Genomic DNA, 15,482 nt, shown 5'->3' on the forward strand with positions numbered 1-15,482 from the left:
TTCTACAAGTTTTTACTTGTTGAGTTTAGAAAAATTATAACAGTGAGCTCTGGATTCCTCTTCTAATAAACTATTTGCTGTAAATATGCATTTGAACAGTTATAGAAAATGATTCCTAGGTTGCTAATATAGTGTCTTGTAAGTTCATAAAATTCAATAAATATGATATTGTCTTAGAACAAACCTAGGATTAATTGTGAGTACATTTATGTTAATGAATCTAAAGTTAGGTATTAAGAATATCAGAAAATATTTATTTTCTAAATGTGAGAGGTAATTATATATTTTCCTAACTTTTCAATAAGAAATTTTTATTGAGTTTCAGTTCATAAGCTAAATTATTATTACTAGTAGATATTAAATATACTATGATCATGATTAACTGTTAATATGTGCATGAATAACCATGAAGTAGTAAACCAGAGGAGCAGAATTTACATGAAAAATATATTCACCAAATAGTTAAACAGAGAAACAGAATTAATATGACAAATACATTCTCTAGATGCTAAGTATTAAGAAATACTAAATAAATTCCCTGGAATTTTGCTGTATATTTTTACTATATTTTATAGATTAACACTTGATAGAATATTGGTTAATTATAATTTTTTAAAACAGCTGTACAAATTTGTCTACTAAAAAGTATACTGTCTTAAGGAAACATGCTTATATATAAAATTCAGTTTATGTTAGTATAGGTTTTTAAAATGTATTTAATAAACTCACACTTCATTTTTAAAGCGTCCTTATTACTTACTGACTAGTTTTGGATAATCATTGAGAAGTTATGGTGTTATTATCTGAGCAAAATTCCATCAGCTTTTTTATGTTTGAACTTTTACTTTGAGCAAATTTGAGCAAACCCTGAAAACTGTGATAAATGACTGGGTGATCACAGGTGATTGATGGATGCCCAGAGGTCTGATAATGCCATAATTTTCAATGAAAATACAATTTATCTTATGTGAAAAATATTTCTATCTCCAGATCTTCTTCAGCATCAATATGGAGTTTAATAGAAAATATCAGTAGTTTTCTAGGTTCAAGTTCAAGAAAGTTACAGTAAGTCTTTGAGGCATCATTTATTACCATCGTAAGTATTTTTTATAAATAGTATCCATAAGCAGAATTCATGTTCATCCAAGAGAGACCAAACTTATAAGTTACTATATCAACTTCTAAAAGTTAACGAGCAGCCTGGGGACTTATGATTTACTGTCAGCCCACTAAGAAATGTCAGTGCCCTAGAATAGGAGGAGGCAAGTGTCATCAGACTGGATTTGTGAACTTTTCACTTTGCCATGCTGCAGACAGCAAACAGAAAATTAGTCTATAAATAATTGAACTTGAAATTTTTTGAAACTCTATCACAGCATGTTAAAAGCAACTTTACTCTTAAGTTAGTTCTCCACAAGTAGTAAATATGTCAAATACTCTTTAAATAATGAAACATAATAAAGCAAGTGAAAGGATGTTTAATAAGAGCAAGAGAACGCAAAACATTAGGAAAATATGCAGGATGGATGACTCTGTTGTTTCTACTGCCTTCTGAGAAAATTGGAATGTAAATTTGCCAAAAGTCAACAATTAAAGAAAGACAATTCACATATTGTGTATTAAATTTTATGTGGGAAAATTCTGGAATAAAGGTCTAAGTCCAATGTGGCCAAATAGCCTCTGGGCTCAGCACAATATGGGATATTTCCTTCGTTAGTGGGGCTTCTTCTCAGATCTTGTGTCCTCCTAAGCCCTTACATTGCATTTCTACTTGAGGAATGTCACATAGCCTCAATTAGTTTACTGGATTGATTTCTTCTCTCCAAATAAGAACCAGTTCAGCCAGCACCTGAGATTCCTGAAATGCTTCTCCATGCTAATGAGGCATTCCAGGTACCCTAAGCCCCTAGGCAATGACCTTTGTCCATCCCAAAAAAACCTCAGTATCCCAAAACTTAATAAGCCTTCAATCTTCCTAAGTAAAGTTGATCTGCCTCCTGATTGCTGGTCCTAGTGTGGTTTATTCACCGTATGTACTCACTGGGCTTCTGAACCTGCTACTTGACATTGTTCTCACTGTCCTTGTATTGAATTGGCTGATGATCCATGGGATCAGGGAGACACACTTGCATGGTTAGTGTTATTTTATATTCTTTTAAAAAAAGATTTCTTTCTTTCTTTATTTTTAGTCCATTCTTGTTTTCAATGTATATTAGTTAATGTGAATGGGTTGAATATTCTAGAATTGGAGTTACAGACAGTTGTGAGGTACCATTTGGGTGCTGGGAATTGAATCAAAATCCTCTGGAAGAGCAGCCAGTGCTCTTAACCAGCGGGCCATTTCTCCAGCTGCAATAATATACGTTATTTGAGGCTATTGTGAAGGATGCTATTTCTCTGATTTCTTCCTTAGACTATTTTTCATTTGAATAGATGAGGGCTACTGATTTTTTGAGTTAATTTCTTAGCCAGCCAGTTTCCTGAAAGTATTTATAGACTATAGGAATTCCCTCATAGAACTTATACGGTCATGAATATAAACTATCATGTGACTTCAAATATACTTTGACTTCTTTCTTTCAAATTTGTATCTCCTTGATCTTCTTCAGTAAGTCTTATTTCTCTACCTAAAATTTCAGGCATTATATTGATTACATATGGAGGGCGTAGGCAACCTTCTCTTATTCCTGACTTTTGTCAAATTTTTGTTGAGTTTTCTCCATTTAATTTGATCATGGCTCAAGGCTTGCTGTACAATGCCTTTAGTATGTTTATGTATGTCCCTTGTATCTGTAATTTTTTAAAACAAAAATCAGGTATTAACAATCATTGTTCACTGATACCTCTCAATATCAGTGAGCTCAACTTGCGAATCCTATGTTTTCAGTGTTCTTTAGAAAAACACTAGTGTTTATGTTACTCTCAAATGGTACATAACAGTATTTTTAAAAGGTGAAGGATGTATTATTTCCTTAAATTCCCTGCTCTGTGAATCTTTCAGAAGTGTTTAGAAATTCTATAGCTAAAGGGGTTAAGTAGCTTTAAAAATGTACTAAAAATATCAAAACAGTTTTCTGGGTTGCATGCTTATATATCTATAGTATAGTAGAAAATACACAACATAATATGAATTTTGTGAAGAATTTAATTGACTTATATTTCTCATATAAAATCAAACTTGTCATTAATAATGATGTAATGGTGAATAATCAAAACTTATAAGCAAGCTATAAGAAGTTGAGTAGCATCAAATATGTATTAAATAAATAGTATGTATAATTACATGTATCATTGATTACTTTTAATGTTTTTTTTCTTTTTAAATAATTTATTTATTTATTTATTTATTTTTGAACATGAAATGCTTTCTTATAGCATGTTTTACAAGGGGAGGGGGTCGGCTTACTTTTAATGTTAATCTCCATTTTTACAAAAGTTCTAGAACTAATACAAATAAGTTCATTGACCTTGAACTTATTCAGAGTAAGTTTGCCTTAAAAAGTCTAGAATTTTAGGAGAGAAAAGGTTTAAGTCTCTCAATGAAGAGAGAATCTCTTATACAAAGAATGGAAGCATCATCTGTCAATAAAATGCTGTTGGCCTATTAGCTTAGGAAGAAATATGAAGAGTGAAAGTTCTAGAATAGAGAAAAGACTTCTGGAATAGAGTCAGGCTCAAGGAAGGTTCACCCTGAACTCTGAAGGAGATGATGAGACAGTTAACCATGTGGTGGGACTTAGAATAAAATAAATGGGATAATTGAGTCTGACCTTGTAGAAATAAGCTAAAGCTATTGGTCTAGGCATTTATTAACATATAAGAAACCTCAGAGTCATTATGTCTAGAAATTGTGCAGTTACAAATGACTTCTACCATCAGACCTAGAACCCAAACTTAGAAAGAACCAGTCACAAAGCCTGAAAAGTTCTGGGTAAAAAGTACAAGTACCCACTTTCCAGAACAATTTCCCAGCTGGGCAGAAGCTAAAGCCCTTTAAAAGACAGCAAGTGGAGGCCCATGAGAAGTCGTTAATGATCTGGGATCTAAAGCCTCAGGCACATCACACAGATGAAAACTACCTAGAGCTAGGGAAGATAGGCTAGACCTGGGGCAGACAGGCTTGGCTCTTAAACAGTATCTGTGGGTATGAGGCTCACCTCTCACTAAAGAGCAAACTGTAGCTCCAGCCTAGGACCAGCAACAGCAGCTTGCTGCACTGAGGTGAGAGTTAGGAGTCAGCTGCACTAAACAAGTATTGGCCAAAAGAGCCTGCAGATGCGCAGAAGAAAACAAAATGGAGCATTTATCTGGACTTGGGGACCTGCGGTGTATCTGAAAAGATCCAAACATCTGAAGTGATAAGGTATTAAGTTTGAAAAAAAAAGTAAGAAAAGTGATTATTCAAATAATCATAGGAGGAAATAATCATTTCAAAATATGAAAGTGAAAGATATTAAGAAGGGAGTGAGGGAACAAGAAGAAAAATATATTTTTGTTTTAAAATGGAAACACAGTGGCACAATGCATTTTGATCCTATATGGTTCTGTTTTGTTTCACTACCATCATACACATATTTGTTTTTCAGTAATGATCACACACACACACACACACATATATACATATATATATATATATATATATATATATATATATATAGAGAGAGAGAGAGAGAGAGAGAGAGAGAGAGAGAGAGAGAGAGAGAGAGAGAGAGAGGAATAAAACAGACATATGTAAGGAAGGGAGTGAAAGAGTGAAAGATGGAATGCTTGATTGGAGGCACTAGAACAGAGGTTAGAAGATTCTTTAAATCAGAATAAAGAACCTTAAGAAGAATCAAGTCTCAAACCTATAAGAACAGCAAAAACTAGTTCTAGATGAGAATAAAATCCAAAAAGACTTGAGAAACTGGAATCATAACCCATAGAGATGTATATACTGAGTTAAGAGTAAAGATTATATTTGATGCTACCTTTGAGCAATGTCATACAATACCTTATGTGTTTCATTTTTTAGAGGTTGGAGAATTAAGATATTTATACAAGTTGATACACAATATTACTGATGTATATTCAACATTTTATATGGTTTCTGTCTTAAATTCTGAAAAGGTTGATGCTGAGATTGTACATTAAGCTATCTTGGAAATAACTTTGCAGATTGAAGATGACAATGCTTTCTTATGTAACCATTAGAATATAATGATGTTTAAACCTTATGGCCTAAAATATGTTACAGATACAACTTTCAGTCTGATAGGTCACGCAACTATGGAAAGATCTAACAGAATTCTAAAGGAATGATCACAGAACAGTAGGAATACTGAGGTTTCTCAGATATTGATTAAATGATGCTTCATGAATTTGTTTTCTTAAAATGTCAATGAGACAGATAAAACAGCGAATGAGAGACAATGGATTATGAAAGCACAAACAAATCAAAGAAGAAAAGAGGAAGAAGAAGGATAAGAAGGAGAAGAAGAAGCAGAAGAAGAAGAAGAAGAAGAAGAAGAAGAAGAAGAAGAAGAAGAAGAAGAAGAAGAAGAAGGGAAAAAGAAACAGAAGAAGAGGAGGAGGAAGAAGAAGCAGAAGAGCTGCTTAACTTAAATAGATTGTTTATATTAAGGATGTACTAACCTTAGAATGGAAGGAAAGAAATATGGTATTTTGGGGAAGAGATTTTTGTCTTTGTTTCAACAGAAGAAGGAAAACTATGGATTCCAACCAAATTGATAAAAATCATATTTGACAGAGGGAGACTTTCTAAAGATCTTGGTTACCTATAGAAATGAAGGAATCATGAAAACAAACAGAACAGGTAACTTATATTGCTAGTCCCTCTACTTGGGAATAGTTTCTTAGACTAGCTGAGACATGAAAATATATCCAACCAAAATTTCAACTATGCAAAATCTATAATCTTGTATGCTGCAGAATTCTTAGGACTTATAACATCATTTTAAAGTTCATAGATAGAAAATTATGTTAAAGTTTGATTATACAGTCCAAACTAACATATACATACACATACATACATACACATACACACACAAACACAGACACACATATATACATACATATATACAAATTCCTTAGCTGCTTGAACAGAGAACAGAGAATCATCTTTAACTGACTTATGCACATACATTATATATCCCATACCTATGTTAACACAGAAACATATAATACTTTGAAAATTTATATTTTTCCAGAGAAAAAGGAACAGACATCAAAGAAGACAATAGGAGTAGTCCAGGTGAGCCTATCGCAGGCAGCCTCAACTCTGCTTCTTCAAAAATCTGCATCTGGAACAAATTCAAAACAGCTAGCTCAATCATCACAGACTGAAGTTAGGACTTGAGTTAAGCCCTCAACTTCCTCAGCACCGAGAGACTAGAGACCAAATATTACGGGTAGCTTTGTTAAGATGAACCAATATCCCAAAAAGAAACCAATGCTGACAGATATCAGATATCAGATATCAGGAAGAAATTTTAAGAGAGTCATGTACCTATTCACAAGAGACAGGATGGATTGTTCTTTGTCATTCAATGGATGATGGATTTCTGTTGTTGTTTGTAAGTGGGTGTTTATAAGTTGTCATAGTCTTGGGCAGAGAGGAAACAAATTAAGTACACCAGTTTCTTTTTCTCATTTTTCAAAATATGTTCCCATCCATGTGTAGGCTGAAAATCTGAAAGTTGTAATTCAGTATTTTTTGATATTTTTACTCTTCATAGGATTTAATCACCACCAAAAATGACACTGAATAGTAAAAATGAAAAGGAGAAAGATTGTGAGAATTTTTATCACATTATTTCTTCAGGAAGTTACTGTCATTCAATGCCTGTTTCCAGTGTTTATTCTCTTTAGAAATAGAGTCTTACTTCAAGTTCTGAATATCAATCAAAGGCAATGACAATAGTTAGGAGTTTCTTGTATACCCATGACCAACAAAACTGGACAGGAATTTCCCCATGCCTAGCCTTGGGATAACTGAATACATATAGTAAAATGAAAGAATAACACATATCTAGAACAGCTTAACATTAAAAGTAAGCATAGCATAAAAGTTGCGAGTTTTTCAGCCAAGCAGAATTATAAAGAATGAGAGAAATGTTCAGGAAAGTATAACAAGAGTGTGACTGAATAAATGTTTGATAAAAGGATTAGTATGGATAGGAAGAAGTTACATTGAGTTTATGAAAGCAGTAACTTTAAAAACATTTCAAAGCTATATGAGGCTCAAAAATCATAGAATCAGAGTGCCAGAGAAAAGAGAAACAGAATGTTTTCCAAGATGGTACATAAAGTCTCTTCCGTTTTCAACTCTATTTGGTGCAGTCTTTTTCCTTCTTTCCTTCTTTCTTTCTTTCTTTCTTTCTTTCTTTCTTTCTTTCTTTCTTTCTTTCTTTCTTTCTTCCTTTCTACCTTTCTTCCTTTCTTCCTTTCTTCCTTTCTTCCTTTCTTCCTTTCTTCCTTTCTTCCTTTATTTTCTTCCTTTCTTTCTTTCCTCCTTCCTTTCTTCCTTCCTTCCTTGTTCCTTCCTTCCTTCCTTCCTTCCTTCCTTCCTTCCTTCCTTCCTTCCTTCCTTCCTTCCTTTCTCTTTCTTTCTTTCTTTCTTTCTTTTCTTTCTTTCACTTTTTTTTTTTTTAATTTAATTTAACAAGTCTTTTTTACAGATGCAGTTTACATCCTGCTCACTGCCCTCTCTTGGTCACCCCTTCCCAAAATCTCATTCACTTTTCTCCTCTGGGCAGGTAGAGGGCTCAAGGGTATCACCCCACCCTGACACTTGAAGTCTAGGTGCTTCCTCTCCCTCTCAGGCCAGACAAGGAAGCACAGATAGAACATAACCCACGTAGAGCCAACAGCTTTTGTTATTGTCCCGGCTTCAGTTGTTTAGGATCCACATGAAGACCAAGCTGCCCATCTGGTACCTATGTGCAGTATGGCCTATGTCCAGGCAGTGTATGTTCTACCATTGGTATTCAGACTCTGAGAGTTCCAAGGGTCCAGGTTAGTTGAGTTTGTTGATCTTCCTGTGGAGTTCCTATAACCTTTGGGGCCCACAATCCTTCCTGCTACTTTTCCATAAGAGTCCCCAATCTCTATCTACTGTTTGGCTATGGGTGTCTGTATTTGTCCATTAATTGTGTTAGGCATTGGTGCTTGCCCATGGGATGGGTTTCAAGTTGGGTCCGTTATTGGATGGTCATTCCCTAAGTCTCTGATCCATCCCTTGTGTCATTTTTGAGAGATCTTGGTTGTAAAACTTGGTTCCAGTGCAGCAGACTCCAAGAGGCATAGTCAGAAGGCCTTGTATTTGTCCGTGTGGTGACAACTCAGTAGAGATCCAGAATAGAAAAGCTGTGCAAGAATCAGTTTCAATGATGCAGAATTTCAAGGATGCCCTGTATAGATCTCAGACCAAGGCAAAGGGAATAGGAAACTACAAGAAGCCTCTACTTGAGATCTCCTGCGGAGTGTTGTAAGGAGGTTGTTGGCATCTCTACTGAGATCTGTAAGAAAGGCAATGCTAAGAATAACAAAGTGCAAGTCAGAAATGTTCACTGACACTTTGCAATGAAGTCTACTCCTAATATGACAAATTATGGTTACCATAGAGTTCATTTAGTCTGGGCTATGTTGAGGCCCAGACTACTACTTCTAAAATATCACCAAGGTTGAAATATAATTCTCAGCAATACTGTAACAGTACTGTATGCCTTTCTAGGAATTTTGTAGAACACCAAAGTCACAGTAGTTTATTGGTAAGAAATAACATGGAGTCTGTAAACATTCCCCATCTTTAAGAATGTATCTTTTTTTTTTTTTTTTTGCCATGTTCGACTTCGGAATTCACAGCTCTCCTTTTTCCTTTTTCTCTATTTTGGATACAAATGTATGTTAATGCTTTCCTATATTTTTCCTTAGCAAAACGTGCAAAGGGTAATTTGTAACTGGCTTTTCTATCTAATTTTTGTCTGTCTCTATTTGTAAAAATCACTTTTTTTCAACTTTTTATCTGTTTTAGTCTTTGTTTTTTTCATAAGTGAGCTATATAGGCTGAAATTCAAAGCAACCCCTGGGTATCTTTCGTGTCATATAATATATACATTTCAAACACCTTCATTTATATTTTTGTTATGAATACGCATTTGTAGCAAGTGGCTGTTTTAACTAAGGATTTAGGCTTTACATTATTTTTAAAGAATACAATGTTAACATCTTTCTTTCTATAGGTAGCAAGTGTTGCATACTGATAATACCTGAGGTTTGGTAGCCTGCAACAAAAGAAGAAACTAATTTCTATATTAGCAAAAGAATAGTAGTAAAGAAAAAAACCTAAAATTTAAAAAAATCTGAAGTAATATGGATAATCCTGAAAGGCAATCACAAATCATGCTCATGCAAAATAACTCAATTTCTTAAGTATATCTTCATAGATAGGTTAAATATTTTGATTCATAGATATTGTTGTGCTCACACTTGAAAAAGTGAAACAATAGAATCTTGCAATTACTGGTCCCTTATTTAAGTCTTTTGCTCCAATAATAATAATAATAATGATAATAATAATAATAATAATAATAATAAATGTACAATAAAATCAATTTCCCAGGAACTGGATGAGTAAAGGTTACTTTGAAGGGCAGAATTACAGCTGAGAGTGATTGTTCATTTGCTTACTGACCTGGAGAATAACTGGCACTTTCTGTAATTTCCTTTGGTAGAAGGTGTAGTAAGTGTCTGCTTCTGCCAGCAAGTTTGCCTCCTGGCCAGTCAACAGGGGAATTACTCCAGTCTATTTTATAGAAGTAATTTACCCCTGGAATTAGTTAATAATGGCAATGGCTTTGTAAAGTTCAAGTCCTTTCAAACAAATCCAAACTTGATTGATCAAGGGGAAGCAGTAAGTGCAATCTCTCTTGACATGAGTGATGGTTTTGGTGCTACCTTACAGGGAATATTTCTGGGTAAACTGAAATAATTCTTCTCTATGAACCCTAACTTGAATTGACTGGATTTTGTTTGTTTTGTTTTTGTTTGCTGCTTTATTTGTCCAGGCCCATGTAAACATGTGAATTTTACATAGTAAAATTATAATAATAAAATCAGTGATTAGGAGCATATTGGAGAAAAGACAGAAGGTTTTTATATGTGGAATAAATTCAAATATACTTACTAGTAATAAAGGCATTGTCAAGTATACATATGGGAAGATTGCATGCTGCTCTGTGAATTTACAAAATGGATACCAAAGCAATGAATTAATCTTATATGGAGTAGAAAAAAACAATATGTTTAAGCAGTAATTCCATCGATTCTATCATGATGAACCTATGGTAACTTTATTTTGTGACTTACTGGAAAGTCTACCTTCCACTCATGTGTTTTGATTCATAGACATTTCATAACTAAAGACTCCTGGAAAATTGACAAACAGTTGGTCTGCAATTCTCTCCTGTTTGTTTTACAAATGTTGGGAGGGACCTTTTGAACTTCACAGGATTCAGACCTTCCTAGACTTTGTATGTGTCTCTAGTTTCTTGAGGCATTTTTACTTCTCAGTACTTCAAGTTGGAATACTTCATTTTAAATGAAATGACTACAGCAAAAGCAAATGTGAATTGCTTTTGGTTAGTTCAAAAGATGTCTAAGGTGTTGCTATAACCAAGACAAAATTCATTCTTATTTGAGACTAAATGCCCCAAACAATGTTGCTATGGGATCCTAATACATATATTCCTACCAACAATCAATGTATAGTTTTAAAATATGTTTCTCTTTCCCTTCACTGAGGCAAAGAATATTATATTTTTTTTATGTGAAAAGCTAGGCTAGCCATTTTCCTGTTCCTGTATTTGAATTTTGCCACCTGAAACATGTTCATACATATCACTTATTTCATTGCTATCAAAATAACACTGAAAAGCTTGTAATTCTTGAAGATTCTCTTAAGAAATTTCCTTACTATGCATTTCTATGACATAAATGCTCCTTTATAGTGGTAAGTTCAAAATCAAAATTCTGTTACTACAGAATTTTGGCTAAATTTCAGAATAAGAAATTATATTGAAAATGGTGTAACTTATTAGCATTTTTATCCTCAGATTTTATTTCAGTTGTTAAGCTATATTTTAATTAAATTCTATTAAAATTAAATTTATTGACCATTTTTGCTTTAACTAGTACTTTGTTAAGCTCCTAAAATAGAAAGATGAAGAGATATACTTAGCTTTCAAGGAAGTCAGAAATTAGAAAAATGATAGTAGGTGACATATACATTTATATTACATTTGAATATAGTCCATATAATTCATGTATGTGTATATATATGTATTATATGTATATGTATATATTCCATATAATTCATACACACACACACACAAACACACACACACACACACACACACACACACACACACATATATATATATATATATATGAGAATAGAGAATAATCCACATAATTCAATAAAATGATCATTCTGGAAGTTTCAACAAAATACTGTATGAGTACAAGGACTAGCCATTTTGTATTTGCATATTTTAATGTCTCTACCTTTGTTCATTTTTCTCAAGAATTCTCTGGCTTTTTTGGGTCTCTGTGACTCTTTTGTAACAAGTGAAGAATATTGCTTGTTTTTGACAGCAAAGGCCTTCGATCCCTTCATTTCTTTGGGTCTTTTTGGAATTACAATGAAGACTTAGCACACAAAGGATCAAGGATCATAAAATATGAGCTTGGGTGTATTAGAATGATCTTATGTTTGTCTAACAGCATCTATTTATACAAAAAGTAGACTTTTTTCTGCCTACAAGGTTATGTAGCAGAAGCGCTTACAGATGGCTGATAAAATGAATACTTATTTTGATTTATTGACTGATCTTTTAGTAGAATTCTGACCTGCACTGGACATCATAATCTGTGGACATGAGGCCTTCCCTGGAGTAGCTGATGTAGAAGTATCACTCCACTGGAGAAAGCTGACTTCCCCTCTCTCAGCTGTTAGAAATAAAATTTCAGTTATCACTTTTACCCTAGGGGCACACTTTTCACTCATTCAGTTTTTAAGATCAAAAATAAAATACAGTAAGATAAATTGAGAACTATTATATCAAAATTGGCCGGTACAAACCAACACAAGAAAAATAACTCTAGAGAACAGACATGAACCAGAGACTAATTTAATTGCACCTTCGGGAATCCCATAAAAACACTAAACTAGAAATAATAATACATATGCAGAGGACCTGATGTAGGCACATGCTGACTCAGTGCATGCTGCTTTAGTCTCTGTGAATTTATGTAAACATTGCTCATGTTGATTTAGAAAGCCTTTTTCTTTTCGGTTCCTCCATCCCCTTTTACTCCTACACTCTTTCCACTTCCTCTTCCAGAAGATTCCCTGAACTCTAAGGTGAAGGATTTGATATAAAATCTGATTTCGGGCTGAGTGTCCCAAAGTATCTTTTGATCACTCTGCATAATATTTGGCTATAGATTTCAGTATCATTTTTATCTTCTGCAATAGGAAGCGTCTCTGATGATTGCTGAACAGGGGACTGACCTATAAGTATAACAGAGTTGACATTTTCTAACAATGTTTTGTCTACTCGTGTTCTAGTTTTTTTTTTTTACAAGTAATATTTTCTTTTAACCTAGGTCTCTGGTTCTTGGTCATATAAATAGTGTCAGTTATGAGTTCCATCTCCTGGAATGACCCTTAAATCAAATCAGTTATTGGTTACTTACTCCCATAATTTTTGTAAAACCATTTTCATAGCATATCTTGAAGGCAGTACACACTTGTAGATCAAAGGTTTTGTGGCTCGGTTGGTGTTTGTTTCTCCTTTGGTACCATGTAGAGTACAGGGTCAAGGCTTTTCGTAGGCTCTGGCTTGTCTTTTCCATAATCAATGAATTGTGCAGGTGCTGTATTCAGTTATGGGTCCTTGTTGTCCATTTGGGGGAGAAACCTACTGTCTTGGCGATAGCCTGCATTTTGTTTTGGAATTCTACAGGGGGATCCATTTGGTTAATAATTCAATTAAATGTATCCCAATTCCAGTATGGAAATCTATGTTTGGTGACAAGAAATGAGCAGCTGTGACTCAGTTTTCACATTATTTGGTAAATTAACTTATATTTCCTTCATGCATATGTATGTTTTATGATACCTATACTGTATTATGTTTCCATACTATCTCTCAAATGCCCATTAATTTTAATTGTCTTTACTCTATTTCACTCTACACCCTCTTCTTTCTTCATTTCTGATTCCTTTCTTTCCATCTCCCCTCCTCATCTATTTATAACTATGCATTCTATTTCCCATTCCTAGGGAGATCTATCGGTTCCCATCCCACATATCCCTTACTCTACTTTATCTGTAGTTCTGTTGACTGAATCTTGCTTATCATTGAGTTAACCCATAATATCCATGAGTACATACCATAATTGCCTTCATGGGAATGGGATACTTCACTCAGGATGATGCTTTCTAGTCCAATCTATTTGCCTAAAACTTTCATGATGTCATTGTTTTTTATGACTGAGTAAAACCAAGTTGTATAAATGTACGAATGTACTATATTTTCCTTAAGCATTCTTCTGTGAAGAATCATCTAGTTTGTTTCCAATTTATGGCTATTCTAAACAGAGCTATAACTCAAGCCCTAAGGGATCCAATACCTTCTCTTTAACAATGCAGTCACCATGTACATACAGTGTGTACACATACATACTTGGAAACCACCCAGACTTAAAAATAAAATAAATAAGACTTAAAAAGAAATAAGACTTAAATAGAAATAAATAAGAGTTAAAAACAATAAATTCTTCAACTGTTTACAGAAGCATGTGCCCTGCAAAGATCATAGGATTTTTCCATTAAGTGAATCTCCCACTGGTTATATATGGAAGCTTTGTGATTGGACAAATGAGTAAGATTGTTTACTATTTATATATTATCTCTGTATTGAAACCCATGATGTCTGCTGTTAGAAGTTCTAATCCAGATGCTGGCCTCCGAACTTATACTACTCAGACCTTTGAAGGGCCACTGACAAGAACATCAAACAGCTAGAGATTGACATCACTAATCTGAAGAAATCCCTCGTTTCGCTGTCTGAAGAGACCTCCTAAAATCGCAAAGATCCTTATTGGACTTGATTTACCCTATTACAATAGAAAAGGTTGCGTACAGCTCTTGACTGTGTACAGCCCTTAAAGAAGAAGGTTGCCTTTACATAGACAAGACAAGGAGGGTTAAAGAGAGCATGAAATAGGTAGCGAAGGTCCTACGAAAACTCAGAGAGAGAAAGAGACAGATGAATGCTGGTACAAGAATTGGTTTTCACTGTCTCCAAGGTTGTCAACCCTAATTCTTCCCATCTTGGGACCATTATTTGGGTTCTTTTTCCTTTTCTCTGCTGGTCCCTGGCCCTCAAATAGGCAGACTAACTCTGTGATACAACAGATAAATAATTTGGTAGCAAAACCTACTCAGATACACTATCATAAGTTAGCTATGGAGGACCACGAGACTCAAGATGAGGTTGTTACTTTATACAGGGTGTTCCCAAAACCCATCTCCACCCAACCTAAAAGAGGGGACTTCTGCCCCTAGACCAAGCAGAGAGGGGCCACCCAGAACCCACTCTGACAGGTGATCTGAATTCTTACTTAGGCTGTGAGGCTAAGCACTGCAAGGGAATATAAATAAAAGATAAAAATATCCTCTGGGTTCCCTGAGGGACAAGCCTGATTGCATAGGGGTTGATGTCAAAAGTATCCCCTCTCCAGGAAAAAGACATTGGGATGGGTATGGCCCTCATGCCTCACTGGACAACGACAGGGTGAATGGAGTCATTACAAAGTCCCCTTCAAATACTTTAGGTCAGACCTCTATCCCTGCCTTCGCAAGTTTAGAATTGCCACAGCCCTTCTATACTTAAAGAAGGAAAGAGATGTCAGGGGCAGCCCTGCTTACACACTGAAGGCCTAAAATCAGCCATAGGCCTAAAATTAGCAATAGGCCTGTCATACATGTATACTAACACCAAGTCTTGGGTCTCTGTGGAAAAACATTGAAACAGATGGCTATAAGCTAATGTCAACAGGCAGCTTTTGTGGAAATTTACCAGCCTGAGTAGCCATAGACCTTGTAAATAGGTAGCCTTGGCAGACAATACCAACTTAGATAAGGACAAGCGAGTCACAGGCAGAGTCATAGTGACTTGTCCCCTGAACCTTCACCCAGCCGATACCCGGTTCTGAAGTTATCTGTATTTCCCCTGAACACCCACACTCCATTGTCATTCCCTTCCCCACATTCTGCCTTTCTGTGTTTATAACCCCTGTGTGAATGAATTACGATTTGAGAAAAAATAAATTATAAAAAAAAGAAAGTCTTTCAATTAAGCTGAAATAAAAGAAAGCAAATTAAAATTTTTAAATTACTCTACACAAACATT

The sequence above is a fragment of the Grammomys surdaster genome, unplaced genomic scaffold (genome assembly GCF_004785775.1).
Source record: "Grammomys surdaster isolate TR1022 unplaced genomic scaffold, NIH_TR_1.0 126189, whole genome shotgun sequence".
In the NCBI taxonomy this organism is placed as follows: Eukaryota; Metazoa; Chordata; class Mammalia; order Rodentia; family Muridae; genus Grammomys; species Grammomys surdaster.